This window comes from Urocitellus parryii, chromosome 2, assembly GCF_045843805.1.
Source record: "Urocitellus parryii isolate mUroPar1 chromosome 2, mUroPar1.hap1, whole genome shotgun sequence".
Classification (NCBI taxonomy): domain Eukaryota; kingdom Metazoa; phylum Chordata; class Mammalia; order Rodentia; family Sciuridae; genus Urocitellus; species Urocitellus parryii.
In genome coordinates, this window is record NC_135532.1 from 127,793,171 (window position 1) to 127,806,052 (window position 12,882).

Consider the following 12,882-nt stretch of genomic DNA (forward strand, 5'->3'; position numbering starts at 1 on the left):
CAAAAATATCCTAGTGTATCAGGATTTCACATGTATGTTATGATATCTTCATTTCTTGCTTAAGAGAGGGCATTTAAAAATATAATTATGTTTGGTTGTTTGAAATTTTTTAAAAATTGGTACATATATCTTTCATTGTTTCTCTCTAATGCTAACACAGAGATGTTATTGGATTCACCCAACAAAAGAATCTCTGATTAAATAGCTTCTAAGCTCTCCTAAGGTTATATGTTTTATACTCTGATCTTCCTTTGAGAAGAATCATAGCAAAGCTGTTTCATTGACTATAGATATTATGACAAAAATGCCAAAACAACAAACAGGCACTGACACACAGGATCTGACCACAGACTACAGGTATATTCAAATTAATGCAATACAGCAGTCTATATGTTTTCCTTTTGGTGTAAGAGGGAAAGTCTACCAAAGATTGTCTTGATTATATAAGGGGTATGCCACTCAAGAAAAATGAAATCCACAGATGAGAATTATGCCAAAATTGACAAGAGTTCTCTTTCTTCAGGAACAAAGAATTTTCAGGCAGATCCATAAAAGACTTTGCAATCAGTCTGGGAAGCAAACTTCTTTGTGATTTAGTTCTGATCTCTTAATTATGTCACCACCTGTGTATCAGCTGCTCACGTCCTTTTCCCTGTACTTGGAAGAACAATCTCAAATGCTGAATCATGATTTTTCTATCATGACTATTTCCAGGTTATGTTGTTACAACCTTCTTAGAAGTTTTCATTAATCACCTCTGCCTATTACAGATTAGAGAGTTCACCGCCTGGAACCCAAGATTGAAAGGTATCATTGAGAATATGTTTTATTCAGCTATTTCACTGCTGTGACTAAAAGACCCTGCCAGAGCAATTGTAGAGGAGGAAAAGTTTATTTGAGAGCTCATGGTTTCAGAGTTCTTAGTCCATAGAAGGTCAGCTCCATTCCTCAGGGCTCAAGGTGAGGTAAAACATCATGGCAAAAGAGTGTGGCAGAGGAAGCGGTTCACATCATGATCAGAGAGAAGAGAGAGAGAGAGAGAGAGAGAGAGAGAGAGAGAGAGAGAGAGAGAGAGATCTTCACTTGCCAGACACAAATATATACCCAAAAGCCATGCCCCAATGCCCCTCCTCCTTGAGCCTCATCCTACCTGCCTTCAATTATCACTCAATTAATCCCATCACGTGATTAATTCACTGATTGGGTTTAAGGCTCTCACAACCTAATCATTTCCCCTCTGAACCCTCTAACATTATCTCACATGTGAGCTTCTGGGGGACACCTTACAGCCAAACCATAACAGAATACATTCAGTAAGAAAAAGAAATTAAATGTGTTATGGGCAAACTTTCAAAATGAACCATATTTCAAAAGTTGCTTCTTTTTTTTTGAAAAAGTATTTAAAATAATCCATTAAATTTCACCATACTTGTTTTAATATATGTAAAATTATATACATTCTAATATTGTCTGCACAAAAATTTTACGAAGTAATACTGATATTTAATTGATTTTTAAATTACTGCTTTTTCTACAATTAAAATAAGAACTTTTATACCATAAAACATAAAAATATCTTTCCTGGACCATTACTATCAAGTCTCATTTGCCTAAAGCAGTCTACAAGGGAAAGACAGGTTGTTGGATGAGTAAGTAGTCAAGAATTATCATTTTCCCATCTTTCACCATTTCTTTATTCAATTACCCTAATCAGTTATACTGAATTACTCATTGGGTAATACCTCAATATTTGCTCTCATAATCTTTATCCAGTATGAGCTGCCTCTCAAAGACACCCACACCCACACCCACATACACACACACCCACCCACCCCCCCACACACACACAGTTTCTGGTTTTACCTGCTGTTCATAATCACTTTTACCATAGAGCAACTTTTTTCCAGATCTCTAGGACTGATGGAGCTGGACAGAGTTAAATGCTTGTATCCATAACACAAGGCTTGCTGTATCAATGTACCAGTGTGGAATTTTTTTCCAGATTCTTTCCTTTTGAGTTTTTTAAAATTGAAAGATAAAATTATATTCATTTACCACATACAACTGGATGCTTTGAAATATATATATATATATATACACACACACACTTTGAAGTAAATATACATGACTAAATATAGCTACTTAACATAAGGAGTTCCTTAGATAGCTATCATCCACTTTACATCCACCCTTAGCATTTTTTAAGAGTAATGTATATTATTATCTATGATCAGTCACATGTTGTACAATAGATCTGTTAAATTTATTTCTCCTATTAAACAAAAATTCTGTATCCTTGACCAATACATCTCCAACTTTTCCCCCATTCACACTAGACCCTGGTAACCACCATTCTCTCTCTGCTTCAATGAGATCAACTGCTTTAGATTCCACATATAAATGAAACCACATAATTTATTCCTTGTTACGCTCAGGATTCAGTCCTTAACAAAAACAGAGGCATTTGAAAGATCTCTTAAAGGATTTAACATTGATTTTTTTAATAATGTCATTTGAGAATTAGCTGAAACCCAAAAGTAAAGGAAACATAATAACACTTTTCCAGGCATCTCATGAAGAGGTACATACATCCTGGCAATAATCTATCAGGTATGACAGAAAAAACATCTCAGACTCATACCTGTGCTTTCTCTTCCCCCTTTTGACTTGCTATCATTTTTATATGCTTAATTGAATTTGGATAGAGTTGTTAGAAGTACTTTATTAAACTTAAAATCACCTCTTTTTTCCTCATTTTATTGTCACAGACATATAAATATTCTTATATGACAATGCAAAAACATTTGCAGTATTCTTGAAACATATTTAGAGGAATAGACACAAGAAAATCAACAGAACTTTCACCTATTAGATGTAAAGATGTTTTAGCTCTTTTATAATCAGTTAAGCATTTGTTAGTTATAATAGGTCCTGTGGCTATTTCAAAGGGTAATGTTAAAAAAAAATGGAAGTCATATATTAGAACTGGTTATGTTTAGGGAATTGAAAGATTAAATGGAAAGAGTCTTCCCTAAATGATCCCAGTTACAATTGTGCCTGGTTTCCAGAAAGATAAAAGAGATGAAAATACTTATCAGATCTAAATGGAAATACTAATCTTAAAAAAAAAAAACACTGTGTGAAAGCATAACTGGTTTTTGAGTTAGACATTTTGAGAATTTCATTAAAACTTCAGTCACTGCATTTGTTAATGACAATATGTAGCTTCAAAAGTGGCCTGCTCCTATCAGGCCTCTGAGGGTTATCTTTGTCACACAGGATTCAGAATTTGGGGGCAATTTTTTAATTCGTTTTTAAAAAATGAAAATAGCAGTCATTTTGTAAGAGTGCATGTAGATCTAACCTTTCTGGAAAGCTATTTAATGATATTTATTTTAAAAGGTAAAGCCTTTGAAATGTGTATTCACTTTTTTTTTTTTTTTTTGGTTTGGGTTCTCCCAAAAGAAGAAAGAGAGAAGAGAGGCAGAGACATTAAGAGAGAAAAGGGAGGAAAGGAGGACGAAAAGAAAGGAGGGAAATCTTATTTGGTAGGTAATTTCAGGAAGCACATAAAGGAATGAGGAAGGGAGCCAGGAAAGCAGGGAGAGCCAATAAAGGATGAACTGATGAGCAAGCCACTTGTCTGAGAAACTGGGGGCTCAATCCTGTTGAGGACATCCAAGAGAATGTGAAACGGGCCTCACAACTGTATAACAGAGAGCTGATGGAAAGGCTGGGGACGTGGCTCAGTGGTAGAGGACTTTCCTGGCAAGTGTGAGGCCCTGAGTAAGATCTCTAGCACTATGTGGGGGTGGGGGGTGGGGTTATAGAGTTAGCAAATGTATCTATCTCATCCGTTCTTGTTTGAGGGTCACGACAAGATGTGGAGTTATGTTTCCTCTGGCCCTACAATTGAACAAGTATGCCAAACTACAGCATCCCAGAGCATACTGTCAGACAAACATTCAGGCATGGAAACATTTGACTGCATGGGGATGACAGGTGACCTCTGTTATGGTTTTGATGTAAGAGGTCCCTAAAAAGCTCAAGTGTGAGACAATGCAAGAAGGTTCAGAGGTGAAATGATTGGGTTGTGACAGTCTTAACCTAATCAGTTCATTTATCCACTGATAGGATTAACTGGATGATAACTGAGTGTGGCAGGAGGATGTGGGTCCCTGGGGAAGTGCCCTGGGGGTTTAAATTTTGTCTGTAGTAAGGGGAGCTCTCCCTCTCCTTGCTGGTGCCTTGTTCCCAGATGCTTTCCTCCATCACATCCTTCCACCATGATGTGCTGCCTCACCTTGGGCACAGAGTAATGTAGTTGGCTGTCTAAAGACAGAGACCTCTGAAACAAGGAGCGAAAAATAAACTTCTCCTCCTCTAAAATTGCTCTTGTCGGGTCTTTTGATCACAACAATAACCCTCCTGGAAATGACATGCTGGTGCATACATGCAATTGTGTGCATATGACCCAGGACAGCATATATATGGACTTATTCTTTCATCACATTTCTCTCAGAGAGTAGAGGAAAGCTGGCAGTGTTCTAAAAATGCTCCTTTGTTACATACATATAGATATGTAAAATTGCATTGGGTTTTTGTTTGATGTTGGATTCTATCAGAAAGCTCTCTCTTCCCACAGTCAAATCAAAAGTCTATGAAATCATAGTCTTTGAATTATTTGCTTTAAAGAGTTGCAGATGCTTAATAATCTGGCTAGATGAATATTCTTAGGAGAGTGAAGTAATCTTCCATAGAGCTGCCAAATCTGGAAATAAAAATATATGCTACCAAATATATAAGTTCCCACATATTACTATTAAAAATTACCACAAACTGGGTGACGTGGAATAAGAGAAATATATTTTCTCATAGCTCCAGAGGCTAAAACTTGGGATCCACATGTCAGCAGGGTCATGCTTTCTCTGAAGCATCTAGAATAGATCCTTCCTTAATTTTTCCAGCTTCTATGACTACTAGCAATCCCCATGCTTCTTGGTTTACTAGATTTATCATTCTAATCTCTGCCTTTGGTTTTTTTTTTTTTTTTTTTTTTTTTTTTTTGTGTGTGTGTGTGTGTGTGTGTATGGTGCTGGGGATTGAACCCAGGGCCTTGTGCATGCAAGGCAAGCACGCTACCAACTGAGCTATATCCCCAGCCCTGCCTTTGTTCTTAAAACGAACTATTCCCTGTGTGTCTCTGACTATTCTAAGGACATTCTGGTTTGGATTTATTGCCTATGATTACCCACTTTGACTTTATTTTAACTTGATTACATCTGTTTCATTAAATTTGGAAAGCTCTAATTTCCAAATAAGGCTTACATGTACAAGTTCAGAGTAGCAAAAATTTAGCGTGGGGTGGCTAGGAACACAATTCAACCCAGAACACTGGTTAATTTTGAATATCAGATTAAAAATGAGTATTGCACCAAATGCTGCATGGGGCATACTAAATATTTTTACTTGAAATTAATATTTGAGTGTCTTGAGAAAACTTACTCCTAGAGGCTGTTCAAAGTTCAGCACAATCTCACTTTTGCATGCCTTTTGAAGATGTGTAAGTACTGAAATTGGAGACTGAAATTAAAGAAAAGCGTCAAAGACTCTCAGATCATCCTGGGACTTAAATTTGGATCCACATTCTCTAAATAATTTCATAAGTATCTGGAATAAACCTTCCTCTTTGCCCCATTTCTTCTTTGAGTCTGAAGTTGTGATTTGAATTCTGCTTGATAAATATTTATTGAATTATTCACAATATGAGAATATGTGAGATTAGTGAGTACTCAGTCTGATGGTAGAAAAAGAGAATTAAATATGGTCCCTATCCAGAGAGAGTCCACAAGTCAATTGTAGTAATGAGGAAGCTATCTCCCAAAATAATTGTTCTGAGAAAGAATGTATGCCACCAAAGTGTGCTGTGAGAGTGGAAGGAGCCTCAGCTAGTTGCCATCCCACCCATTCCAAGAAGATTCGGATCAGTGCTCATGGAGAGGTAGCTTTGAATTGGACCTGAGAAGCTGAAGAGGATGAAAATTTGAAAATGGGTTTGCCAACAACTAGTTAGGCAATAATTTGACCTGCCTCAGTTTAGGCACCTCCATTGGTTTTTATGAAATTCTATTGCCTTTAGTATCCCTGTATGTTGAATTCCTGTAGTTCATCCCAAAGGGTATTGGTTCAGTAGGTCTAGGATCGTTAGCTTTCAGAAAAGCTCCCCAGGTATTGCAAAATTAAATATAAACCCAAATGTACAATGGCTCGAACACAACTTAATTTTTTATGTTGTTCATGTAACAGAACAAGATCTATGTGTTATCCTATCTATGTGTTATCCTAGGTAGGAGTAGGTTGACAGGTAATCTGTCTTGTATTCCCATAATGAAAATTATTTTCAGATCAATTGAATATCTGAAAATTTTATCTTCAAGCTTTTCCATTAACCCAAGTTTTTCTATCCTTCCTTTTACAAATATTAAAATGTTTGTCTTGTTAATTATTCCTCATTAAAGAGTTAAAAAGTCAAGAAATAATTCCTTTGTCCAAACTAATTTGTACATGCCCCATTACTGATAGCTTCCAATTAGTAAACTAAAATGAAGAAGACTAAATGTTCCCTGTTCTAAGAAATGACCAAATCTACACTAATTGGTTATTTATTTTCGGTTACTAAGATAAACGAATGAGGAGCACATGAGGTAAATTGCATTAAGATAGAGGAACTTTTCATGTAAATTGCCAAAAAATAAAGTGTCTAAAAATAACAATTTAAATAACTAAAAATAAAAGTGTGAGTCAAACTCCAGGAAATGTAGATTGCTGCTTGTTGTGTCTCTGCATTTCAAATAATGTTTAAAAAAATACCAAAACAGACAAAGTAGGAATGTGAACTTTTAGAGAGATATTCCTTGATGCAATGGAAAATAGTCAAGGTCTTTAGCTAGAAATTTCTTGTCATCTTTATTTTAGGAAAAGCTCACAACCTTTTCATGCCAAGCCCTATGTTCATGTAAACAGAGTACCAATATATGCTTTATCTTTTTGAAAAGGTTAATGTAACTCTCACCTATACAAGAAGTAAGAGATAACTGCCATTTCAGGTTCTGTGAGCACAGGGGATTTCTCTGTCTCATTTGGCCCCTAAGAGTTCTGGTGGGTGGGATGAGGAGAGGCTGCAATTAAAAATACCTACAGGTAGTCAATCTGAGGTATTATGATGTCATTGAAGATACCCAGGATCACAGGGTCTCCTAGATTGGATAAACAGGGTGTGAGCCCCCCAGTTCCTAATAAACAATCCAGTGGTCTTCCTACCACGGCACAAAGTTCTTTTGTATTACGAAAAGCTTATTCTCAAACAAATTAGTATATCAAAGCAAAGTGCTATGCAATTGTTCTCTTTGCCTCAGATCTCTGAGAAACATTATTGTGATGTGGGTTAAACAGCTGAAAAAAAATGGGCATTGGAGATATGCAACCTTTATTAGGATTTAATATCTTCATAGGTTTGTTTTGAAATAACTTAGAAGACCGAGTTAATCGATATGATCAAGCGATGGGCTATGAAATTCTGTTTTAAAGTAAAGCTGTTCTATTTAAAGAACCCAAACACAAAATCAGAAACTAGTAAGCTCCTGTTAGTAATCCCCTTTACCATTTTAATGAAATTCAAACCAAGTCACAATGGAAGTTCAGAAATGAAAGGTTTAAAGAAGAAAATGTGAAAATTGGTTCTGCAGAGTTTCATTTCAAATCAAGTCTTAATGGCTGTGTTTTAAAACTCTGATAATGGAAGTTCATAATGGACATGCTGAAAGGCCTTTAACTGTGGTAGCAATAATGAGGTAACATTGCCATGAAGGAGTGTTGATTGCAATAGAAAATATGATGCCTATATTGCCATCTTGGTCGAAATAAAGCATCAGCATGATGATATCCCAGATAATCATCACCCTAATAGTTTCCTATTCAGACAATCTTAAGGGACCCATGGTTCCATTAATTCTCAATTTTGATGGTTCTTTCAGTGAACAAGAACAAAAGCTGAATGTCATAAGATAGGGATGTTTCCCCATAGCTGCATATTGTTTCATGAAGGATTTTTATTGACATTGAAAAATATTCATGATCTAAGAGGAAATGTGGGAAAAGCATAACACCAATTGTATTATTTTACTAGGGCTGCCATAATAGAATAATGCAGACAGAGTGGCTCAAGCAACAGACATTTTTTTTTTTCCTCAAAATTTCATAGGATAGAAGTCCAAGAACAAGGTATCGGTCCATCTGGTTGCTCCTGAGGATTTGCTCTCTGGCTTGCAGAGAGCCACCTTTCTGCAATGTCCTCAAATAACCTGTGTGTGCTCACTCCTGCTGTCACTTTTTTTTTTTTTTAATAAGGATACTGGTCACATTGAATTAGGGCCTCAACAGACCCATTTTACTTTAATTACCTCTTTAAAAACCTTATCTCCACTGGTTAAGTGGCACACACTTTTAATCCCCCAGTGGCTCAGAAGGCTGAGGCAGGAGGATCCAAAGTTCATACCAGCCTCAGCAACTGCTACTTGCTAAGCAACTCAGTGAGACCCTGTATCTAAACAAAATACAAAATAGGGCTGGGGATGTGGCTCAGTGGTTGAGTGCCCCTAGTTCAATCCCCAGTACCAAAAAACAAAACAAAACAAACAAACAAAAAAAACCTTATCTCCAAATATGCTTTCATTTAAGGTACTGGGGATTGAGATTTTAACACATGAATTTTGAGGATGGACTTAGAACCAATTATAAGAAGAAAGATTTTTCTCTGGCTGTATGTGTATGTGTGTTTTGACAAATTGAAAGAAAATATGACAAAAGTTAACATAAATAAATGAACAGGGTGAGTGAGCATAATTTTGTTTAAGTAAGAATAAATAAAATTATTAGTCATAACATCTCAGGGAAATATTAAGAAAATGTATAATGATGAATCAAAGAAATTCTACAGTAATCTATCCATATCAAATAATATCTTCCTTTTTTTTCCTTTCATCTCTTTTGCTTTTTAAACTATAAACCATTTCTTCAACAAAAATCTTATACCATATCCTGAACTATAACATTGGCAAGAAAAGAACTGCTCTAGTTGATGGAAAGTCATTTTCCTTGCAACCTATAAAACATTAAGGTATATGGGAGTTTTTAAGTACTTTGGGGGCATGGACTCCGTAAGTCTTAATCATCTTTAAAACTTTTAATTTCTAGCAAAGTGCCTTCAATTGAAATGTATTCAATAAATATGTCAAAAAGACAAGATGCTAAAATATCTCATAACTATTCCTTAAATAAGAGGACAAAGGATTGGAGTCCAAGCAATTTTATATAAGTCCTTTTACCCCTGAATATCACATGGGTAACTTTCAACAATCCACATAAATTCTCTGTACTTTGATTTAATCATGTGTTTATAATGCAGAGGAAATATCAATTTTCTTAACAGTTGGCCCATGTCCAAGGAAAGAATTATCTATATTTAAGAAAGTCTGTGATAAGATACTTGGGATAAAAGAAAAGATACTGAGAACAGGAGCCAAGGGAAGGAGGTGCAGGAGGAGGAGGAGGAGGAAAAGAAGAAGGTGGAAGCTGAGTTTCTTTGCATATATGAGTGAGGGAAAGATATAAATGTGATTATTATTATTACTTGGAAAGGTAGGAAGAGAAAGACAAAACAAAGTGAGAGAAAAGATAGCAAAATAGTGGGCGTACAGAGGGCAGCAAGATGATATAGGTATTAGAAATTTCTGTGGCAGGGCAGCAGAAAGCCTTCATATTAAATTTCAAGCTGTTTACTAGAAATGGTACAATTTGATCACTCAGCAAATCTCTCAAGTGTTTGATAGAAGTACTGTTCTACTGAAGAGCTTTATATTGTAAAAATATGTTCCTATCAATGGTTGATGGTAATTAGGGATGATGTGAAAGGAGGGGGGGATGACTTAATGGGAAACAGTAAATCCTTCTCAGAATTGGTGAAGGAGCTGAGATTGTAATCCATGAAGACTTTGGAAAATCTATGAAGGCCCTTCTGTAATCCATGATGGATCTTGTAAAGATCAGAGGTGATTTTGAGAAATCAGGGTATATCTGAGTAAGATGTTAGATGGAATATTTACTTTTTTGCTGCCGATTTTATAGAGTTACTGTATCCGTCAAATGAGATAAGAACAGCTAAAATTCCTACAGTACTTACTATATGCAAAGCACTATTGGAAACACTTTAGATCTTCTTATTCTTCTAGCCTTTACAAGAATGTCATAAGGTTCCTACTCTATGTTTTGGCTGCGTTTTATAGGAGAGGAAAAACATAGAGCAGAAACTTTCCCTTGTTCACATAGCTGACAGGTAGTTGGTGGGAAGCAGGATTTCAAAACCGATAATAACTACACTATTATATTGCAGAATGAAATAGTAATTTGTGAAAATTAAAGCATATTGTAAAGTAATGCAAGGTTTCACAGATTGAGCAGTAAGAGTTTGAAAGAGACAGTGGGAGAAGTAGGTAGAAATTGTTCAGTCTCTTTCTCGTATATATTAAGGCACATGATATGCTGTTTTAATGTACATATACATAGTAAAATGATTACTTAACCTATCCATCACCTGTGTGTGTGTGTTAAGAGCCGAGAATCTACTCTAAGCAAATTTCCAGTGTACAGTACAGTATCTTTAACTATAGAACCTCATGCTGTTAATCAGGTCCTCAGACTCCGCACTGAAACTGCAATTTTGTACCTTTTGACCTACCTCTTCCCACACCTCCCCACCACTGGCCCCTGTCAACCAGTTTTACTCAGTTTCTGTATGGTGTTTTGTTTTGTTTTGTTTTGTTTGCACCTTGCATATGAGTGAGATCGTTCGGTAGTTATTTCCTTCTATGTCTGGTTTATTTCACTTACCGTAACAGCCTCTACTTTTATCACTGGCAATGTCACAACTTGGTTCTTATCTTCTTCAAAGAAATTTTTCAGTCAAGAGACTTAGAAAGTATAAACACTTTTATGAAATTACACTTTAAAGTAGGTTGGAGTGGAGATGGAAATGGAGTGGTGTTTTCCTCGTGGTGGGTTTTTCTATTTGGTCTGGAAAACTCTCTTCTATTTCATGTACTCCAGATGCTCACCACTGTTTCCTGCCATGGCTTAGTGCCTTGCTGCTCTGCACATGGGAAGTCCCTTAAGTTGGCTACTCCTATCTTTTCAGTTTAAGAAGGGAGTGTCTGGGGGTGAAGGAGGCAAATGCATGAGCAGGGTATCTTGTCACTTGAGTTTGGATGATTTTTTTGCCACTTAAGATGGATTGAGCCCTATTCCCCACCACCACCACCTTCATGTCTATCTACCTACTCTAACAGTTTCTTCTATGTTGTCACAAATGGCAGCTTCTGGGCAGGAGCAGAAGTTCAACTGCCACAACCCCCCTTTCCATCAATGCCCCCACAGCCACGTGGCCACCTTCGGAGTGGTGTGGGAGGAAGTGAGTCTTCCAGAGCTTCGTTGAAAGAACTTTTTCCTTCTGCAGCTGTCTCACAGTAATAACCATGGACAAAAGCCAGCAGGTACAGAAAATCAAACTCACTGAGCAGGCGGGTATTATGGTGATGATGTCTGCAGCCATGTAGGCAGGCCCAGGACGAGGTCACCAACTCTCCAGTGATGCCAGAAATCTGCTCTATTGCCTCCAAAAATGTGGTAGGTGCTCGCAGTTCTTCCTGGCATTCCTCAACAGGGAACCAAAAACAGAGAGCAATGAGAAGCAGCAGATGAGCAAAGAGGACCTTGAGAAGATAGAGGAGGGTCTGCAGGACGTTTGCAGTGATGTTCCAGAGCTGTTGGACAAATACCTTATTCCCGATGCTGCACAACCAGGAAGTACAATGATCTTGAAAATGAAAGATTATTTTGGTGTTTTTCTGAGGTGACATCTGGAGATGATAAACAAACCCCAGTCGTGCACTCCCAGCAGGCTTACTAGGAACCAAATAAAATTACAGAGAAAGAAACGCAGCAGCCTTCACACCCAGTTGGACTTGGACTGTCATTGTATTTCTCAGTCTTTGACTATGAGATTTTCAACCCTCCTGAAAAGGCTTGCAGCCTGGCAAAACAGCATTTGATAAAATTTTTGCTGAATTGCATAGACCAAATGAAGAGTCTTACAAAGACAGCACCCTGATCTTGCAGTTACTTAGGGACGATCTCACTGTGTGGACACTAGAAAGCCAGGGAGATGAAGGAAATGCTGGGGAGGGGGAGGACTAATGTCTATCATGCTTTGTGATCTATTCACTGTCACTCTGCATCCACCATATTTATCCATGTGCAATTAAAAAAAAGGTAGTATTCCCTGCTTTTTGAAAGCTGGATATTATCTATTTCATTCAATAAAATGGTGTTAATGTGTTATGTATTTACTTATATAATGAAATATTATGAAATATATCATTCAGCCCTTAAAAAAGCAGGGATAGTGCCATTTACATGCAAATCATCCATATTAATATTAATTTATTCATATGGGATAATGAGTAAAGTTGCAATGAACACGGGAACATATGAAGTAATGACTTAATTACACAAGAAAAGCGAAAAAGACACAAATATATAGAAAGTTTGACTTTGTGAGTTGAAAGAATTAATACTGTTAAAATGTTCACACTACCTATGGCAGTATATAGATTCAATGGAATCCCTATCAAAATTCCAATGGCACTTTTCACAGAAATAGAAAAGAGCGATTCTAAAAGTCAAATGAAACTATAAAAGTTCCTGAATAGCAAAAACAATCTTGAGGGGGAAAAAAAAAAGAAAAACAAAGTTAGAAGCATCACACTTATG

General features: G+C 36.6%; 1 pseudogene; it reads left to right on the forward strand.

Annotated features, from left to right (window-relative positions):
* Positions 1–11,585: 11,585 nt before the first annotated feature.
* LOC113193241 (14-3-3 protein beta/alpha pseudogene) lies at positions 11,586–12,306 on the forward strand (annotated as a pseudogene).
* The last annotated feature ends 576 nt before the right edge of the window (positions 12,307–12,882 follow it).